Source organism: Rattus norvegicus, chromosome 19, assembly GCF_021556685.1.
Source record: "Rattus norvegicus strain SHRSP/BbbUtx chromosome 19, alternate assembly SHRSP_T2T, whole genome shotgun sequence".
Classification (NCBI taxonomy): Eukaryota; Metazoa; Chordata; class Mammalia; order Rodentia; family Muridae; genus Rattus; species Rattus norvegicus.
The window spans coordinates 13,402,594-13,419,344 of NC_141552.1; the positions used below are offsets into that span (position 1 = coordinate 13,402,594).

Here is a 16,751-nt window from a genome sequence, read left to right on the forward strand (position 1 = left end):
CTTTCAATCCCGCAGACCCACACCCGATATTCACACACTGGCGTCGCAGGCGGCGTCAGAAAAATGCCAACATCAACGTTGAGATGTTAATGTTGGGCGTGGGCTCTTTGCTGTCCTGGTTACGCCATGATACTCCCTAGAATCCTAATTCCTTGTGCTACAGTAGCTCTAGTTATCGTCACAGCTGTGGCCATGGTCACAGAGTTGACATGATCTTTTTAAAGTTCAGAGAGAGCTGTATGGAGGAGATCTGTAACTCAGTACCCAGCATTGTCTTTCTCCATCATCTTCAACGCTCAAGCCATTTTTTTGGAATCTGGAAGCCCTGAAGTAATGAACAAGTGAAGAATAACCCGCCACAGCCTACTTCTTTGAACCACGTCCTCCCTTGACCCAGGCAACGGTGCAACCATGTTAAGGCTCCAGGGGTCTGAAGAAGTACAGGGGCTTTTGGCACGTGGAGTTCAGTTGGCAGATGCCTATGGAGAGGTGAAGTTGGGTAAAAGCTACTATCCCACTCCCATCGCTTACTCTGTACCTTCACCCTGACTAAAGGAGGGGACCTTGCCACCAGGATCCCCATCTACACCCAGCCAAGCGTGCATGCAGAACCACACAGGAATCCCAAATTAGCTCAGCCTGCCTCCCAAGTGCTGGATGAGCCTAATTAGACCAAATTAATAATTTATTCAAGCAAAATGAGATATGCCAAGACTCTCCAAGGAGGCTGTGAAATGATAATGCCTTCTTATTAGGAAATGTGTCAACACCCACAAAAGCTCCTTGGGTCTGGTCTACACATAGAAGGCCAGCAAATGAGACAGAATTCACCCTATGAGACCAGTTTCTAGGTCCTTCCACCTGTCTCCTGGTGTGTGAGACACACATCCCTCCTTCTCCTCCTCTCTGTCTCCTTCTCGTGGATCTCCCACTCCCTCCTTGCTTCTCCTTCCCTGCCCCCCATCACTAACCTAACTTTTGAAAGTATTCTCCCCCAGCAAGAAGGAAAGCCAATGACAAGCTAATATTTCCATGTCACACACTGAGTGACTCTAACATAAAAATTAACTGGCGCCTGACAAAGTCATAATTACTAACTAATGATGCATTATGAAATTTCCATAATTAGTCATGTTATAGATATTTTCATCCAAGCACAGCGCTGGGGGAGGAGCAGCTTTATTTATAGGGATGAAAATGTCTGTTTGTAGGCTGTCCAGGGAGAGCCTGGGGATACAATTCCCTTCCAACACCTTTCCAGAGCCACTTTTGTCCAGCACGCTAGACCCCAGGGGGGCTGATTTTGTCTTCAGAGGTGACTACAGCTCATTTGGTGGCTGTCACGGTCCCTCTGCCTTGGTGCATGTTAATCGTTCCAATAATGAATACATGAAAGAATGCTTAATAAACTGCCTGGGCCATCACTGACACTCAATAAAAACAAGTCCCTTCTCTGCCTCCCATCCCCCACCACCCCGTGGCTACAATCAGAGACTAGTCAAGCAGGAGGCTACCTTTCCTAACCTACTCTGGCCTAACTCGCCCTGCAGCGGATGGAAAAGACAATGGGTGCGGTGGGTAACGCGCTCACCGCACAGCCAACAGGATCGGAGTTCAGTTCCCCACTGGCACCTGGAAAAGCCAAGCACATTGCCGCACATTTGCAATCTCAGCTCCAGGAAGGCAGAGAGAGGAAGACTCCACGCTCGCTCGGATCACCAGCTATTCTCACCTAACCACCAAGCCCTAGGTTAGGATGAGAGACCCTGTCTCAGAGAAAAAACAAACAACGAACAACAAAAGGTGAACAGTTCCTGAGGAACAGCACCCCTGGCTGAGCCCTGGTGTGCACAGGCTGACCTCTGATGAACACAGGCTGACCTCTGATGAACACAGGCTGACCCCTGGTGTGCACAGGCTGACCTCTGGTGTGCACAGGCTGACCTCTGGTGTGCACAGGCTGACCTCTGATGAACACAGGCTGACCCCTGGTGTGCACAGGCTGACCTCTGGTGTGCACAGGCTGACCTCTGATGTACACAGGCTGACCCCTGGTGTGCACAGGCTGACCTCTGGTGTGCACAGGCTGACCTCTGATGTACACAGGCTGACCCCTGGTGTGCACAGGCTGACCTCTGGTGTGTACAGGCTGACCTCTGGTGTGCACAGGCTGACCCCTGGTGTGCATAGGCTGACCCCTGATATACACAGGCTGACCCCTAGTGTGCACAGGCTGACCTCTGAGGTACACAGGCTGACCTCTGGTGTGCACAGACTGACCCCTAGTCTGCACAGGCTGACCTCTGATGAACACAGGCTGACCCCTGGTGTGCACAGGCTGACCTCTGGTGTGCACAGGCTGACCTCTGGTATGTTCAGGCTGACCTCTGGTGTGCACAGGCTGACCTCTGGTATGTTCAGGCTGACCTCTGGTATACACAGGCTGACCTCTGGTCTGTATAGGCTGACCTCTGGTGTGCACAGGCTGACCTCTGGTGTGCACAGGCTGACCTCTGGTGTGTACAGGCTGAACTCTCTCTCCTCTCATCTTTTAACAAGGATGTGCCCCACCTCTGGCCCTATGATGGAGTCATCTAACAGAAGCTGTTAGATGAGATAATTCAGTGGGGAAAGGCACTTACTGACAAGTCAAACAACCGAGCTTTAAACCCAGGACCTGTGTAGTAAAGAAAACAGATTCCCAAAAATTCTCCTCTGCCCTGCATGAATACACACACACACACACACACACACACACACACACACACACAGCACAACACATACACATGCACACATAGTGGCATGCAGAGAGAGAGAGAGAGAGAGAGAGAGAGAGAGAGAGAGAGAGAGAAATGTATGGTTGTTTTTTTTTTCAATATTTTTAAAGGCATAAGTACAGGGAAGAAAGCAGAGAGAACATTGATTATATTTGGGATACTACTAGAAGTAATTTATCATGTGTCCAATGACCCTTGTATGATGCCTGAACTCCTGTTTCTCTCTGCCCACCTGTGACGCTGCCCTCTTGTCCCCTCTCCCAGCTCTGAGCTGCAGATAAGCACACTTGAGGGGAGTGGGAAATGAAGTCAGAACGGCATTCCTCTCTTGTTTCACAGTTGGTTGCTATTGGCTCCTGGGCACTTAGGAGGCAAGGGAGGGCTAATAATCATAAGTCCCTGTGCCCAGAGTCCACGGTTAAGCAAGAAGTATTTGCAACTGTTATCCTGCTATCTGGCAACACCCCTGGTAGGAAGTGGTCCCTGAACAGTCCACTATCAGTCGGAATGAAGTTCCTGAGGCAACCAGCTCCTGCTTCCATCAGAGCACTCCTCAGAATGGCCTGTGCCCTCTCATTTCCACAGCGTTTTGGGGTTTAAAGCCCATGGCGTCTCGGCTAGCTCTCTCTGCCTACTGCTTGTGAATCAGATGTCATCTCAGCCACTGCTCCAGCACCAGGACTACCCCCTGCTGCCCCTGCCATGGTGGCCATGAATGCTAATCCTCTGGAACTATGAGCCTCAAATTATGTGCTTTTTATATATATATATATATATATATATATATATATATATATATATATATATATAATTTACCTTGGTCATGGTGTTTTCTCATCACCTGAGGACACGCTACTTTACCTGAGCCTCTCCACCGGGAGCAGAAGCCATCTGCCTTAATGGCCGCCTCTGTCAGTTTCTGCAGGATGTTTAGGGTCCTCAATTAGATGGGTTAACTTCCGGCAGTCACTTATTCGTTAACATGAGAACCCCACCCAAGGGACACTCTGCTGTGGCTGGCTGCCAAAGCAGGACTTTCGAGGTCATTTCTGCGGGATGTTTTTGAGTATGTGAGGGTTCACACAGGCACACACCATAAATAAACTTGTCACTCCACTTCAATGTGACCCCTTTCCTCTTCTTTCCACTTTCAGTTGTGTTCTTTCTAGTCAAATTCCCTCCAGTGAGTTGTCCCCACCCACCAGACACCACCCACCAGACACCACCCGGCAGACCCCACACACTGCTTCCTTCTCTTTCTCACCTGAGTGCCTTTTTTATCCCCAACTCCTCAGCTCAGCTCAGCTCTGATCACGGGTCCAGGACTGTACCTAAAAACTCACAAAACAGACAAAGAACCTCTGGTCATAGGGAGAGAGAAGGAAGGAATCATGCTAGCAGCCGAGTTAGACTTTTTTCCTACCAGGGTCCCAAGTCAGCAGATCCAAGAGGCTCTCACACCAGTACTGACTCTAGGAAAACTCGGTGAGCAGCTACAGGCCTTGAAGGAAGCAGATGGGGCTGGGGCGGTGGGCACAGGGTTTGAAGGGAAAGGGGGAAGCTTTGAGCAGACCAAGAAAGGAGCCACCAAGAGGCCAGGAAGGAAAGGTAACAAAGAAAGAATGAACCAAGAGAGTGTGTGGCCAAAGTGTTTATAAGAACCGAAGCTGGGTGGAAGAAACTGAAAGTCAGCCTCAAGTTTGGAGAAGGGTAGGGTAGGGAGTGGAGCAAGAAAGCAAGGCCCTGGATTGGAGAGGTGTAGGGTAGGGGGCGGAGCGAGAAAGCAAGGCCCTGGATTGGAGAGGTGTAGGGTAGGGGGCGGAGCGAGAAAGCAAGGCCCTGGATTGGAGAGGTGTAGGGTAGGGGGCGGAGCGAGAAAGCAAGGCCCTGGATTGGAGAGGTGTAGGGTAGGGGGCGGAGCGAGAAAGCAAGCCCCTTGTATTGGAGAGGTGTAGAGTAGGGGGCGGAGCAAGAAGTGCTAGGAGGCAAGGTCTCTTTGAGACCTGAAACTATTGTGTTGCTGGTCTCATTTGAAACACAATTCTCCAGCTAAGGAAACTTATCAACTCACAAGGCCCCTCTCTGAAGCTATAAACGCAGTAAACAATTGCTAAGAAACTGAAGACTCCTGGCGTGAAGTGGACCAACCAAGGAGCTATAAGGAGCTGCCTGTCTCTGCCTCCCCACTACTGGGATTGTAAGCTTTTTAGGTAGGACCTGGGGATCCGAACTCAGGTCTTCGTACTTATATAGCAAGCACAAAACTGTCTCCCTGCCTCTCACTTCTACCTCTGTGTCTTCTTTGCCTAATACAATGTCTGGCACGAATTGAACATTAACAGGCTTGAAGAATAATTGGATGGATGGATGGATGGATGGATGGATGGATGGATGGATGGATAGATGGATGGATAGAATGAATGGCTCAACACTATACCAGTAGCTAACTATCATAGTGACCCCCAAACACATGTTGTCCTTAACTTCTTAACAAAGAGTCCCGGTGAGGGATAATGAACGTTATAAGCATGCACCCTCTGTCCACACAGCTCTGCAGTCTTGATGCCTGCCCATCCAAGCAAGCAGATAACTCACGCTGAGATTTACTTAAAAGGCATTTAACTCAACTCCCACATCTGCCAGCTGAGCCTATTACTTGGAGAAATCTATTCCATGTATTACCATTTTGATTGCCCGCACTGAAGAACAGTGGTGGGTACTCGGAACCTTCTCTCTCTCTCCTCCTCTCACCATCTGAGTTACTGCCTGCTTTTGTGGAATAAATTGCTATAAATTGAGTTACCAGCACTCTAACGCGAGGAAATATATCCTCGATGCTCTATGGGCAGCTGACAACATTATGGAAATACACAATGTGTACATTGAAGTTTATGTAGATGGTGATAAGTCGTGATGGCGGGTAGAAAAATAGGGGATGCTGGTGGTAGCCTCAGGCAAAGGCGCTCTGTGCATACCCTCCAGGAACTCTGACAGTCCTTCACCCCTCAGAAGGGAGTTTGGGGTGTGGACCACATGACTCAAGACAAACAGGTGCTTGGGAGGTACTCCAACAAGGCCACACCTACTCCAACAAGGCCACACCTACTCCAACAAGGCCACACCTACTCCAACAAGGTCACACCTACTCCAACAAGGCCACACCTTCAAATAGCACCACTCATTCCCACGTCTGAGCATATGCAAACCATCACAGGGGCATTGATTGCTAGGAGAGCAAATTTGGACAGTACAAAGCCCCTGGAGATAAAGACATAATAGCGGGACACAGCCTGCTCCCTGGCCTGTGTGCACATCCTGAGGCTTCTAGGTGCTCTGCTCCAAAAGGTGCAGGGAGCCTCCCTGGGTGCCGGCATTCTCTTCAGCTTCACAGCCCCAGGGCAGTCCTTGGTGTGGGAATATAAGAGAGATTTTAATGCAGATCCACAAATGAGGGGTAGAAGTAGGGAAGGGGAAGGGGAATACACCCCCAAGTGTGGGCTTGGGCTCGAGGAGGAGTCACGATTCGGTGTTTTAATAGTATGTGATTCTCGTGGCTTCTAAATTACATTCTTCCAAATTCTCTAAGGAACTTTTCTTTTTCCTGTTTCTTAGGTAAATGAGAAGACAGGGTAATCCGAGGATGCTTTGGGTAGGATTAAAACATGAAATCATAGGTCAAGTAGATCACACAAGGGGAGTAAAACACGTTACACCATAAGTGGAGTTTAGTCTAGCTCATTAGATTCTCAAGAAATTGCAGGTTTCTGTTTTTTTTTAAAGGCCATATTTGTTCATATATGTGCAGACCTTAAGCTTGATTAATTGCAATTTTAACATTCTTATTTGAAATCTCTCAATAAAAGGCTATCGTCTCTCCCTGTTACTCGTGGTGGAATTCTCGACTCTCAGCGAGTGAGAGACTTGAATCAGAGTCCAGAATGAGAGGCTCCATTCCTTTCCCATAAACCCCAGAATTTTTCCTGTCTTCTTGTCCTGCCTCACACAGATAGATGGACAGACGAGATGATAGGTTCTTACAGAACGATGCTTAGTAGTTCAAAGGAGGAATGGCTGATGAGTGACTGTGAGGCATCCAAATAGAAGGAGACTAACGCAAAACACCATGTTCTGTAAGAGTCTGGTGGTCTGAATGAGGATGGCCTCCATTTGCTCCCGTTTGCTTGCTCCCCAGGTTGTGGAACTGTCATAGGAGTTGAGACTGTTGGAGGAGGTGTGTCATTGTGATGGGCATTGAGGTATACAAAGTCCATATGTATTAATCATGGTTCTCTGGAGGAAAAAATGCATATATATATATGAATGTATATATATATATGAATGTATATATATATGTGTATATATATATATATTTATGAATGAGATTCTTAAGAATTGCTTATAGGCTGTGATCCAAGTAGTCCATCAACGGCTATCTACCACTGGAAGGTCCAGGAATTCAGAAGCGGTTCACTCCACAAGGTGGACGTCTCAGCTGGCCGTTAGTATGCTCCAGACTCCTGAAGAAGTAGACCTTAATGCCGGTCACTTGCTTTCCACATTCTTTAAATGGTCTGACAGCAGCAGAAGGTGCGGCCTCAAATGATCTGGCTTAAAGGTGTGTCAGTAGTACTACCTCGGAGATTCTGATAAGAGATGGGTCTTCAAATTTCAGATGATTTAATTAAGCAAGAATACCTCACAAGGGTGCCCACCCACTTTGAGATTTTAGTTAGTTTCAGATGTAGCCAAGTTGACAACCAAGAAGAGACATCATACCATACAATTCTTAGTTAGCGCTCTCTGCCTTACGGTTATGTCACAGGATTTAGAAGTAATTTTATGGGGGACTCCTGCCCAATTTTAGCCAGCATAGTTCCCAAATAAAAGACACAGAAACCTGGTATTTTATTTACAAGCTGTTGGCACTGTGGGGGGCAGGTCCTGGGCTATTCTCATGTTATTTGCTGTTTGAGTCTTGTGGGGTTAGTTCTGCTCCGTGCGTGTCCTTGGGGCAAGCTTCTCTTGACCAAGTCCTCATGGTCCATTCTGTCTCCTTCTTCTTCCTCTCTCCTTCCCTCAAGGTCCCTACCTGAGACGCCCTACTTGATCTCAAGCCCCACCTTCCTCTCTCTCCTGCCCAGTCACAGGCTCTAACCTTTTATTACCCAATTGCAGATTACTGGGGAGCATTCTTCACAGCATACTGGTCAATGCCCATGTCCAGACTGCAACCCGAACTTGGGGTACAGAACTCAGCCTCTGACTACACAGCACACAAAACCAACCCCCAAAACAAGATACGAGCCCTGTTTTAGCCTACATGCCTGCCTGCTGCCATGCTCCCCAACTCTCTGAACTTTAAGCAAACACTTTTTCTTCTATGAGCTGTGGTGGTCACGGTGTCTCTTCTCAGCGATAGAAAGGTAACTCAGACAGATTCCACTTCTATGGAATTCTAGAAAGGAGGTAAAATGCGGTGCACAAAGGTGAATTAATGAGGCTGGGGGGGCCGGAGGCTGTGAGAAAAGGGGAACAAAGGAACACTAGGGTTGATGGCAGTGTTCTGCAGTGATTCAGAGCTGATGGCTGTTAAGGCCTGACACACACCCCCCCCCAGCATAGCTGTAGCCATTTTGTTCCATGCCCGCCAGCTATTTCATATTGTTACTGACACAGAAAAACAACTTTCAGAGCGGGGTCGTGCTGACCCTGTTATGTTCTGTAGGTTCTGAGGTTTGGTTATTCTTAAGGAATTTTACAACGGTAAGCTCCACTTAGGACCAATTACACATAAAGGTCAGTTAGGACTATTCTGTCTAGCTAGCCAGAATAGCTTGAGTCAGAGCCGACCACCAGGCAGCACTTCCTGAACCTGTTTATGAGCTCACAGTGGCTTTCTCCTTTATGAGCCATCCCGAGAAATGTTTGCCATTAGAACCTCAGACTCGAATTCTCAGCTACTGCCCTGATCAATCAGTCTTAGGGTGTGTGTTCAATAAACCATCCCTGTGTGACTGAGATCAGTGTTGGTGTGGTTTGCGGGGTGACTCCGGGACCCCAACAGTGGCAATTCTACTACTACAGCCCGTTTAAATTGTCAATCACATTGTACATAAATTAGATGCCCCATACACTGCCCAAAATGTTGGCGGCTTTATGCATTCATTAGCTTTGTTACCACAGTTGTTAGTCAGAGTCTGAGTCCTGGCAGCCCACCTAGGCTCAGCCACTCTCCTTGAGAGGCCAACTTCCCAGACGAGTAATATAGAGAAGCAAAGGAAAGAGCTCCACGGAAAGATTTTCCAGTGGCCACTGGGTAGAGGAACAAAGAAATCCTGTGTCCCCTCCCCAGTCCATTTTCAGAGTCCTGACATGAGGTTTAGGTTTAAAAAGAAGGCGGGTGTGTGTCTCTCTCTCTCTCTCTCTCTCTCTCTGTGTGTGTGTGTGTGTGTGTGTGTGTGCTGGCTCCGCAGCTAAGAGCACTGCTAGGCCTGAGTTCAATTCCCAACACACACCTACTACTCATGACCATAAAGGGATCCGAGATGTCCTCTGCTGGCATGCAGATAGATAGATAGATAGATAGATAGATAGATAGATAGATAGATAGATAGATAGATAGATATTTAAAGGTAATTAGTTATTAAACCAGGCAGTGGTGGCAACATGTTTTGAATCCCACCACTCAGGAGGCAAAGGCAAGTGGATCTCTGTTCTCAGCCAGCCTGATCTACAGAGCAAGTTCCAGGAGCCAGAACCACTCAGAAAAAATCCTGTGTCAAATAAACCGAAAAGAGAAAGAGGAGGAGAAGGAGAGGAGGAGGGGGAGTGGGAGGAGGGGAGAAGGGGAGGAGGATGAGGAAGTGGGGGAGGGGGAGGGGAGGGGAGGGGAGGGAAGAGGGTGGAGGAGAGTGAGGAGGAGGGGGATGGAGAGGAGGAGGGAGAGGAGAGGGGGACGAAGGAAGAGGCAGGAAATGTGGATAACTGCTAGATGCAGTCCCACCCATCATCTTCCCGTCAAGGTGTGATCTGCTAAGTCATCAGAAGTTTGCAACATACTTTTCCCACCAGACTTCAACCTTTTCCTTCTTTCGGCTGCTGGAGAAATTCCAGTTCTTTCATGGCCATTGTCTGAGGGGGTCTGATAGCCAAAGGGGAAGCACAAAATTGTGTCCAGAGTATTTTCATATCTGTCATGACAATTCCAGCTTTCTGTTACTATAAGTGATCTGGGTTAATCTACTCACAGGGAGCCTCTTATTGTGGTTCAAAATCTTGGACGTTTCGGTCCATGGCTACTCATTCTGTCTTGGAACCTGTGGTGAGACAGAAAGCGTCCCAGTATTTTAAAGAAATTTAGGGGAGCTGGAGATAAGGCCAGCCTATCTACAAAGCAAGTCCGGACAGCCAGGGCTCTGTTACACAGAGAAGCTCTGTCTCAAAAGACTATAATAACAAAAACTAAATTGGATTTATTTCCAGTTTCACCAAATGGGGTGGGGGTGTGATGTGGGTGGGGTATCTACTAGAGAAGACTATTCAGACGTGGGTTTAAGCCAATATAAAGTCTTTATTAGCTGCCCAGCAACTACAACCAGGTATTCAGGACCCAGTGTAGCACTGAGCTTTCTCAGGGTGACCTTTCAGATACAAAATCCGTATTCCTGGTTGACACACTCCATTTGGCAAGAACAGTTAGCCAGAAGTAGAACTACAGAAGCCAAAAAGCAAGGCTAGCATATTTAGAGACTTTCCCAGAACTATGGACTTTGATGGATCAGGCTTTTGTTTTAGTTTTGGCAGGTGGTCCTGTCTGTGTGCTGAGTTTTACAGCCTGAATGGCTCTTCTGTCATGGAGTCGGTTATGCTAAGGTCTGGGGGCCTGTTACAGTTATAAGAGCAAAATTAGGGGATTGTTGGTATGTTTGCTTGTTTGTTTAGTATATGTGTACATGCTTGTGGTGGCCAGAGGACAACCTATGGTGTTAGCCTTGGGAACACTACCGTCTACCTCCTTGAAGATTGGCCAGGGGCTCACAAGTTAAGTTTGAAGCTTACCTCTCTACATATCTCAAAAACAAAGACAAAGACAAAGCAAACAAAATGGATGTTTGAAGAGAAAAGAATCTGGTTTTGTGGCAGGCCAGGAATCCATGAGGAAGAACTTCCAGAAAGGGACTTGACCTGTCACTGACCTTTCTGCAAGCCAATCAATTGAACTTCAATTACCGTGTGGAGTCGGAATGCTGCACCCGGCGAACCCAATTACAATGTATCACCTTAAGCTATCTGAACCCACCCAAACAGCCCTTCCTTGCCCTCTGTGTCTAACCCAACATCCTGTTACCAACAGATAAGCCTTTGAAATGTATTAACTTAAAACTCAAGTTTCCACCAACCCAAAAGGTGAGTGTCAGATGGCATCTGAACGTGACCGGTTTCTCTGCCTCGCTCCACTGCACCTCAGGCTTCTGCCAATGAATCTGAAGGGCATCTTCATTTACAGCTTTCTTTATTCCATTAGCGGTAAAAACAGTGAGACTGCTTCTGCATTAGGACATGGAATTTGGGGTAACCTGAATCTGTGTTTCCAGGACACGATCACTTATTTATTCCCTTGAGGTGAGATTTTTGTTTTCGAAAGCCATCCGAATCCGGGTCCACAGCCCTGTTGCTCTGATGGGTGGGGAATTGAACCTTTTGGAGCCTTTCTTTTTTTTTTTTTTTTTTTTTTTGTTCTTTTTTTTGGAGCTGGGGACCGAACCCAGGGCCTTGCGCTTCCTAGGTAAGCGGAGCCTTTCTTTGTGGGTCGGGTTCAAGACCCAGAGCCCTGCATTCCTGTTGACTGCATTAGAGACAAAGTCTCCCTATGCAGCTCTGGCTCACCTGGAACTCACAAGAGGTCTGACCGTCTTGGCCTCCCAAGTGCTGGGATTAAAGGTGTGAGCCACCAATTCTGGCCCGTAACATGTTACCCAACTTTGCCAAGGCTGCACCTCAATAAAACTGTCCTTTCCCACCAGTCTCTGCTTCCTGGTTTCTTCTGGGAGCAGTATTGGGCTGTTGGACCTCCAGATTCAATAGAAAGAGAGCCTTAGAAATGAAGTCCCACGAATTTTAACTTAAAAAATGAGCCTCAAAAAGGAGACAAAATAACTTCAATGCCCTGATGGGTCATTCACCTCCTCCCGTCATACTTTTGGTATTCATCTGCAGATGGCTGGGCTTCATGGGAAAACATTGCAAGTGGCTAAGCTTCACGGGAAAGACGAAAGGTTCAAGCCGGGAGAAGTTCAAGCTGTCTAGGAGGAAGCTGGAGTAAGACACAGGCAGACCACAGGAAATCTCACCGACTGCTCAGACCACAGAAGGCTCAAATGTCTCTTGGGCAATATTTTGCATACGGATTTGAAAGACTAATGTTTGTTCCTGGAGATCTCTTTGTGGAAAACATAATGCAAAATGATAAATGTAAAGCTGAATGCAAAGATAGAAGGGGTCCGTGCAGGAAACTGACGCGGTTTTTTAGTTTTACACCAAGTAATTCAGGATAAGGAAGCACGCTGAACTAGGCCAGCTGCGCCCTCTAGTGGCTTCTTGGAGGAAGGACTCAGGGAGCTAGAATCCCAGGAACACATACTCTGAATCCAAACAGCCTAGTGAGAGCTTTCTAGAAATGGTCTCGTTAGCCATGATCCTGCTTGGGCGACTCCGGCAGTGTGGTGTTACCGGCGTATAATCAGCATCCAGATAGTTCCTTACAGCTGGACATTTACTTACCCTTCTGAACTTCCACACTCTGTCTGTAAATAAACGGTATTTTTTTTTCCTTTTATTATTTTTTTTTTCCGGAGCTGGGGACCGAACCCAGGGCCTTGTGCTTCCTAGGCAAGCGCTCTACCACTGAGCTAAATCCCCAACCCAGGTATCTTTTTTTTTTAAAGATTTATTCATTTATTATATATAAGTACACTGTAGCTGTCTTCAGACACACCAGAAGAGGGCATCAGATCTCTTTAATGATGGTTGAGAGCCACCATGTGGTTGCTGGGAATTGAACTCAGGACTTCTGGAAGAGCAGTCGGTGCTTTTAACCGCTGAGCCATCTCTCCAGCCCAAATAAACGGTATCTTGATAAGACTAAATGCATACCTATTCCAGAGGATGCTGAAAGGGTGAACATGGTGTTTTCATGGGTTTATTACAGTGTATGGAAACTTACGCATGCTGACATCTTTTTCTGCTTTTGAATCAACTCTTTTGAAGGAAGAGAGGCTTTACTGAGAACTAATGTTCCCCCCAGGAGGAAAAAAAAAAAAGCTGCTTCTGGCCTGCTAGCACACACCTTTAATCCCAGCACTCCCAAGGCAGGCGGATCTCTGTGAGCTCAAGGGCAGTTCAGTCTGCACAAGAAGACCCGGTGTCAAAACTGAATAACCAAGAAAAGACACACGTTAGAGATGCTACAAGACTGGCTGATTAGAACTCCCTAGCAGGGGAGGGGGATATAGCAAGTGGATAGCCAAAGGGCCTTGGGCTACTTATAGTTTCTATAACATCATCAACTTTGCCCATCTCTGCATCTAACCTGACCTCCTTCTGACCGTCAGGTAAACTCTTTTAGAATGCATTATGATCCTTAAGAGACCACTAGCTTCAACCAACCTGAGGGCAAACCCTGTCATCAGATGGTGTAATGATCCGCTCAGGATAGTTGTTGACAATCAGCCGGACTAAGCTAATTAAAAGCTTTAAGTCTATTTTTATGGATAGCCAGACCAAGAGCACGCTCCAAAAAGTCTCTTGGAGCCCAAGCTCAGAGATACAGAGTTTTAAAAGGCAAAAACCGTGACAATACATTATGGTTAGATGAGGGTCAGAGTAACCTTAAAATGTCTGTTCCTGGCACATCATAGTTGTTTTAGACATAACTTGCCAATTATTTTTGTTAATATATCTGGACATAGTCAAGACCATGGAAGTCTCAAATGTGTTGCCAAGGGGAGACATGACCAATAGGGGGAGGGGGTAGAGGGCGGAGAACTGTCTAAGCAAACACAAAATGAAGTCACAAAACGGCTTTCTTAGTCATTTCAATAGCATCTAAGACCTACTGCAGAACCTCATGTGACCTATTTCTCTGATGTTTTTAGCAATATATTTGGTAAATGCTTCCATTCATGACTTCCTTTTGTTCTGTAACTTTAAAAAAAATCGCTTTCACATTGGAACATGTTATTCAGTCAGCCTGAATCTGTGTTCCTAAGCCATGGTCTCTGCTATCTGGCTCAGAATAATCTCTTCGCTTTGAGGTGAGAGCAGTGTTTCCATAGATACTATGTTTCCATAAAGGACCACTGAAGCCCCAGTTACACTGTGCAGAAGGCAGAGGGCTATCCCCTGCAAAGCTCCACAAAACCTCACAGAATAAAGAAGTTTGTTTGTCCATGGACCTTTAGTATCATGGGCTCTAGCAAATGACCTGGCAATTTTGACTGGTCTGTAAAAGCAATAAGCCTTTTTCAGCTCTTGGGTGAGCTTTATCTCAGGAGTCAGGCTGCCAGACACTTGTGCTCACACAAAGCTCACACTGAGTCATCGTCAATCTAGTCTTGACTCACATATTCAAACAATGAACTTCATACATCATGGGGGGGAGGGGGATCAGGCTTGGGTTTTGGTTTTTTTTTTTTTTTTTAGTTTGTTTTGGGATATTTTTGCTTGGTTTGATTTGATTTTTGGGACAAGGTGTCTCTGTATAGGCCTAGCTGCCTTAGAGCTTGCTTTACAGATCAGGTTGGCCCAAATTCAGAGATTCACTTGTACTGGGATTAAAGGCATGTGCCAGTATGTAGTGGCTACAGGTGGTAAATTTTCAAAAGAAACATATCGTAGATTCCCAGGGGGAGAGCTTCAGAGAAAGAAGGCAGACTTCCTGCACAGGAAAAATGGGAAGGCAGTCTTCCTGCACAAAAAAAAAAAAAAAAAAATAGCTGCAGAAGTGTGAAGCCATTGAAGGTCACTCCTGTGGAGTTAATAAGGCATGAGGGGGAACAATTCTGGAGTGTCGGTTTCTTTGAAAAACACAGGAATAGTATGAGGATATGTTTTTGTTTTAATCCCAGGTGTGGGATATGGGGCTGCTTCAGATTATCCACAGCAGCTGACTTTGATTTGCCTCGTGCTCTAGCAGAGGTGCGATTTTACCTCCTGCCAATGGTTTCTACGAGTTGTGTGACATTTGGAATTCTGAGGACTTTTCAGAGGTTATGTAAATGCTAGAGCTGTGATATGTGGGTCGTTTGGCTGCTGTTTTTTGGTGGTGGTCACAGTTTGTTAAGTAGTCGTGACCAAAGAAACAAGAAGAAAAAGGAATTAGTAGGAAAAAAAAGTCACCAAAATTTGACTGCAGGGGAGATGTACTGGTCAGCCCGGTTTTTAATTCCTAAGGTGTCCAGATGCCCCTCTATTTCTATCAGATCCTCATAAATAAATAAACCCTTAGAGACAGACTGTGACCAAGCCGGAATGCTCCTGTGGGGAGAAAAAGATAAGGATACAACGGCTCCCCCATCTGTCATCCCTGACCTCTGGCCAGGGCGGAACAAACACTATGGTATCTCTGGCCTCTTACAGACACAAAGCTGCCACTGAGGACATTTCTGGCTTTTAGTAAAGGAAAACACGATTCCGTTGCAGGATTTTCTACCCTTACCTGCCCAGCCACTTCTGTCTCCTGTCCTCATCACAGGCTTTAGGAAGAGTCATTGCATGAATGAATGGCCCAGAGCTTGAATGAATGGCCCAGAGCTTCTTAGTCTTTCCTCAAGCTTGTGTCGTCTGGGAAGAGAGAACCTCAACTGAGGAAATGCCTACATCAGATTGGCCTACAGGCAAGTCCACACAGCATTTTCTTGCTTAAAGTTGAGGTGGCAGGACCCAGTTCACACAGGCAGTACCACCCTATGCAGACGGTCCTGGGTTATATAAGAAAGAATGCTGAGTAAGCCAGAGGGAAGGGAACATGTCAGTAAGTATTGTTCCCCTATGGCCTGCCTCTGCTTCAGCTCCCGCCTTCAGGTTCCTTCCCCTTGTGAGTTCCTGCTTTGACTTTCCTTAAAGATGGACGGTGACCAGGACATATACATCAAATAAGCCTTCCTGAAATGCTCAGTGTTTTATCACAGCGATTGAAAGCAAACTAGAACAGATGCCCTCAACACAAATGTGAGGCAGACAGGACCAAACGAACGACATTTTTTTTTTAAGATTTATTTATTATATATAAGTACACTGTAGCTGTCTTCAGACACACCAGAAGAGGGCATCAGATCCCATTATGGATGGTTGTGAGCCACCATGTGGTTGCTGGAAATTGAACTTAGGACCTCTGGAAGAGCAGTCGGTGCTCTTAACCACTGAGCCATCTCTCCAGCCCCTATCTTAGGGTTTTACTGCTGTGATCAGACACCATGACCAAGGCAACTCTTACAAAGGACAACATTTAATTGGGGCTGGCTTACTGGTTCAGAGGCTCAGTCTATTGTCAAGGTAGGAGCATGGCAGTTGTCCAGGCAGGCATGATGCAGGAGGAGCTGAGAGTTCCACTTCGTGTTCCAAATGCAAATAGAAGACTGACTTCCAAGCTGCTAAGACCAAGGTATTAAAGCCACACTTCCTCCAACAAGACCACATCTCCTAGTGGTGCCCTCCTTGGACCAAGCATATTCAAACCATCACAGCCTCACAACCTGTAAATTTAGTTCCAGGAGATCTGTGCCCTCTTCTGGCCTTAAAGGGTACCTACATATTATCTCTCTCTCTCTCTCTCTCTCTCTCTCTCTCTCTCAAACACACACACACACCCCACCACCACCACCACCAACAATAGTAATAATAATTTTAAATTAATCTTATATAACCACATTTTGATTGCCAAAAAAAAAAAAAAAAAACCATAAATTCAGTGCTTTT

General features: G+C 46.6%; 1 long non-coding RNA gene across 1 annotated transcript; it reads right to left on the minus strand.

Annotated features, from left to right (window-relative positions):
- Positions 1-3,599: 3,599 nt before the first annotated feature.
- Positions 3,600-4,522, minus strand: LOC103694287 (uncharacterized). Its single transcript, XR_015643534.1, has 3 exons — positions 4,201-4,522; positions 4,042-4,108; positions 3,600-3,696 (listed from the first exon to the last, which is right to left on the minus strand). It is a non-coding gene; the product is annotated as an uncharacterized LOC103694287 (long non-coding RNA).
- Between the last annotated feature and the right edge of the window lie 12,229 nt (positions 4,523-16,751).